The sequence below is a fragment of the Arachis ipaensis genome, chromosome B09 (assembly GCF_000816755.2).
Source record: "Arachis ipaensis cultivar K30076 chromosome B09, Araip1.1, whole genome shotgun sequence".
Lineage (NCBI taxonomy): Eukaryota > Viridiplantae > Streptophyta > Magnoliopsida > Fabales > Fabaceae > Arachis > Arachis ipaensis.
Window position 1 is genome coordinate 18707187 of NC_029793.2, and position 5359 is coordinate 18712545.

Genomic DNA, 5359 nt, shown 5'->3' on the forward strand with positions numbered 1-5359 from the left:
GATGATTTTATGGTAAATAAATATTCATAGTAACTATTTCATGCAAATGGCAAAAACATTTAAACAAAAACTGATATTGGGGTTTGGAAATTGGATTTGCGGGCCAAAATAATTTAGTCTTGTAATTTAAAATCTGTCATAAAATAGCTAAAATGTGTGAGAAAAGAGTGTTGGCTGATTAAGAAAGCTGATCAAGCTTTGGACCTTGTTAGCAACAGAATATATTAATTCTGATTTTAAGAAAGCTAATGTTATTTTTTCTCAAAATTGTTTTTGAGGTATTTAAACACCTTGAATAATAAAACATTAAAAAAAGGATAAAATTTAGAAGAGAATACATAATATTACATATTAGTTTATCCAAGATTTACTTATATCTAATCTTCAATTATACTTGAAATTCTTACTATAAAATAATATTTATNNNNTCTTCTTGGATTAAGTACTAATTCTAAAGATTTCAATACTCTAGAGAATGAGTTTGAATTTATGACTTACTCTTTAGTTTGGTTAAATTTTAACTCTAAAAATAAATTTTTTTGTGTTTGCAATATAAATTATGTAGGAAATAATTTAATTTTGTCTCATAACGAATCAAACGAAAACAGAACAAAGAAAAAGGAAGTATACAATCATGTATCCTGCTCCAACCACCTTATACAATGTGGTCTACATTCAGTCTCTACCATAACTATGGTAGAATTTTTACTATCTTTATCGAATATAACAATCGTCAATTTCTTAGGATTATTTCTAATCTTATCCGGAACAAACCAAGGACGAGGTGGTGGCGAATGAAAGGTGGGAAACAAAGAAGCTTCCTAAGATGGTTAGAAAAAGAGGCAAAGTGGGAAGGGGATGGAAGTATGGAAGTGCAGAAGAGATATGGAGAGAGATGGCAAAAGTTATTGGAAGAACAACAAAAAAAAGTTTTGATGAATCTAGAGGGATATGACCAAGAGACAAAGAGTCCTGGTGATGGAATAAGAAAAGATAAAGACAAAAAGGAGTACTTTAAAGAGTGGTTTTTGTGCCGCAATGCAGATAATTGGAAAAAATATAAAGCGGCTAAGAAAGAGATAAAAGTGACTGTAAGTGAAGAAAGAACAAGAGCATATGAGAGTCTCTACTAGTCTTTAGGTATGAAAAAGGAGAAAAATGTATATATAGAAACGTAAAGAGCCGTGAAAAAAGAATGAAATACTTGGATCAAGTTAAGTGCATAAAGGATAAAGACGGAGAGGTTTTGGCTTAAGATGAGAAGATCAATGAAAGGTGAAAGAGCTACTTTTACGAGTTATTTAATGAAGGACAGAAGACTCTTCCAAGCCTTGGTCAGTTATGCACGAGGGGAGAAGATCAAAATTTCGACTACTATCAAAGAATTATCTTCGAGGTAAAAGAGGCTCTAAAGCGGATGAAAAATGGCAGGGTAGTAGGACCCGATAATATTCCGATTGAAGTTTGGAAGGCCTTAGACAGAAAGGTAACGTTTGATTAACCAAGCTTTTTAATGAGATTTTAAGGTAAAAAAAAAGATGCTAGATGAGTGGAAAAAGAGCACCTTAGTACCTATCTATAAGAATAAGGAGATATATAGAGTTGCGAAAATTATAGAAGGATTAAGTTCATGAGACATACCATGAAGTTATGGAAAATAGTGATAGAACGGAAGTTGAGACAAGAGACACAAGTAACAAAGAACTAATTTAGTTTTATGTCAGGAAGATCCACCACTGAAACTATATACCTGTTAAGAATGATGATAGAGAGATATCGTAGTAATAAGTAATAACATGGATCTACATATGGTGTTTATTGATTTGGAAAAAGCGTACGATAGAGTGCCAAGGGAAGGTCTTATGAAAGATTTTGGAAAGGAAGATAGTAAGGATTGTATATATTCGTACAATTAAAGATATGTATGATAGGTTGCAACTAGTGTGAATAATCAAGGTGATGTGACAGAGAAATTTTCTATTGGTATAGGTTTACACCAGAGATTATCTTTAAGTCCATACATTTTCACATTAGTCTTGGAAGTACTCGCAAAGCATATCTAAGAGCATGTGCCATGGTGCATGTTTTTTGCCAATGATATCGTCCTTATGGGAGAGTCAAGAGAAGACCTAAATAAGAAGTTTGATTTATGGAGAGAAGCTCTAGAAGTGTATGGTCTGCACATAAGGCGTAGAAAGACAGAATATATGGAATGTAAGTTCGGTCGTCGAAGGAAAAACCTTAATATAAAGGTGAAGGTTGGAGAAAACATCATACAAAAAGTTAAAAATTTTAAGTATCTTGAGTGCATCATACAGGATAATGAAGAGATTGAATATGATGTAAATCATAGGATTCAAGAAGGTTGGTCAAAATGGCGGAGTGCGTCTAGTTTTATATGTGACAAAAAAGTGCCTTTAAAATTTAAAGGTAAATTCTATCGCAGTGCTATCAGACCGCCTATGCTTTATGGTACAGAGTATTGGGCAACCAAAGAGGAGTATGAACATAAGTTAAGTATGGCAGAGATGAAGATGTTGAGATGAATGAGTGATCATATGCGATTGGATAGAATAAGGAACGAATATATAAGAAAGAGAGTTAGAATAGCACCTATTGTGAAAAAGATGGTAGAATCGTATCTAAGGTGGTTTGGACATTTGAGAAGAAAACCGATAGAGCACCCAATCAGGAGAGTGGATGAGATGGAAGATGGGCAATGGGTGAAAAGCAGAGGAAGACCTAGGAAAATCATCCATGAGGTGGTCAAACAAGATCTACATATAAATAGTCTCTCTGTAAACATGATAAAGCTCAATGGTGTCATTTGATTTATGTAGCCGACCCTATCTAGTGAGACAGGGCTTTGTTGTTGTTGTTATCCAAGACAAACCAAACTTCTAACCAAATTTGATTTAGCTAGGTTCACTTCATATTCTTTCAACACTAAGTACTCACCCAACTTAGCAAGAAAAAATTCTCAGGTTTAAGAAACAAAACAGAAAATTATTACAAAAGAGATTGATATAATTTTTTATTTTTTTCAAGCTAACTCTCTTTAATTTTTTTCTCAATGACTGTTTTCTAAATCTTCACATTTATGTCTTTTTTCATCGAATGAAATAAAGAAAGATACACTGAAGAACCAGAATATTCAATAAAAGAATCATGAAGGAGAAGAAATAAAACAGCTTGAACACTATAAGCATAACCTAATTTTAGAACTCTCAAATGTTGCCTTCCATCTTGGCGGAATGCTCCTTTTAGTGTAGGTACATTGCTTTCAAAACTTCAGACTTGAGTGGCAAAAGTACTGAGTTGATTCATATTTGTGAGTTCTCTCTTCTTACTTCAATCTTTGACTGATTACTTCCTTTTGTATGGGGTAATGCCTCCAAAGCTTTATTTTTGGCCATCAATTTAGTTATCAATGTTTAAAAGTATGAGATAAAGTATATTATTGGATTATTAGATTAAAGGAATTGAATTGATGACTAAGTAATGGTCAAAATAAAAAAATTTGATAATTTCTAATATTTTATTTATGATGCTTATAAAAAATAATATCAAAATCTAATTTTTAAAATATTATTCAAAAATATATATTTAACGTTAAATATTCTTTTATCATATTTTAAGAATATTTTTATGATTAGTGAAAGTGAAAGAAATTTTTGTCATGATTGTGATCATTCTAGTGATTTATTGTTCCAAAGATATTAATCTCAAGTGAATAAAATTATTTTTTTAACTCATATCTTGGGAACCACCATTTATTCATATTCGCAAGTGATTGGTTTTGGATGTATAATTAGAGATTTTAATAGTTATTGGGTGATGGATTGTTTGAGTAGTATTTTTTTTTTTGTCTATTTTTAGATGTGAGTTATTCGTTATTTGAAGAAGACTTATTCTAACTTGGGAGTATGATATCAAATAAATTATCCGTAAAACTAACTATTTGAATATCTTACTTCTTTTGTATTATAGTGCTCATAGTGACATGTTTAATATCTTTGATCTAGTTGCTAAGATTAAAGAGCTCTTGGTCAGACCATGAGTCGTCCATTTTGAATGGGTTAGTTGTGAAGTGAACAAAGCTGCAGATTGAATAACGCGTTATGAAACTTTAGTTAATCAAAGTCATGTCATTTGAAATTTTTTAGTGAAGACTTTGAGCAAATTATTTACTCTAACTCAATTTAGTTAGTTTGTTTTATTTTTTTTATTTTGTTTAAACACCAAACAAAAAAAAAATTCATTCTCTCTTTCCAAGACCATCAAAAAGGTCAAAACAAAATAAATTTGTAACAAATAAAAATTTCATCTACACCATTTGTAAACTAATAAATAAAGAAAAAAGGGTAAAGTATATTTTTTTTTTCTTAAAGTTTGGCAAAAATTTTAAAAACATCTCTAAATTTTATTTTGTTTTAATTTTGTCCTAAAAGATTTCGATTTGCATCAAACATATCCTTGACAGATAAATTTTTTTAAAAAAGTAAGACTAATTCAATAATAATGCATAGAAATTATGCTTGATTTGCTTATTTTAAAGGTTGTTCTTTTGAAATTATTGTCGAATTGGTCCTAAGTTTTTTGAAAAATTAGCCTCCATGGGTATATTTGCTGAAAATCGAAAAACAAAATAAAATTTAAGAATATTCTTAAAACTTTTGTCAAACTTTAAGGATAAAAAATATATTTTACCCAAAAAAATATATATTATTATTGGTACAAAAGTTGACAGGTCAGGTAATTCGACTATGGTAAAGCAAAAAGCATCGACCGATCCATGAAAAAGTCGAAGTATGGTGCAGATCGCAATGATATGGCACAAGGGTTAATCTATATTGAAAGTTTTGACTTACTATGAAAACTCGACCATAAGGAAGTAGAATGTCAATTATAAGATGAGTTGAGTCGGAAGTCTCTAAAGTCGAAATGCGCTAATTGCACGTGACTTTATCTAGAAGTGTTATATAGAACATGAGATTTGGAGATCAAGGTAAGAGAGGACGTGAGATGTCAAACTTAGAAGTCAAGATTCTTCGTGGTCAAGACAAGATCGTAAATCACGAAAATCTTGAGAAAAAGGAAGAAGTTAGATCGTATCAAGAGAGGATCATTCTGCAATTCACTTCTTGTGGTCTATAAATAAGAAGAGTCTAGAAGAGTTTAAAGACTTCAATCGAAACACTTAATAATCACACTAAATTCTACAAACATCTAAGCCACACTAACATCAAAGAGAATCATGGAGTACCAATGTAAGTAAGTATCTGATGTCAATTTTTTTTTATTAATTTTTTTGTTCTTTTTATTTATTTCTTTTATTTTTTTTATTTTCAATTTATTT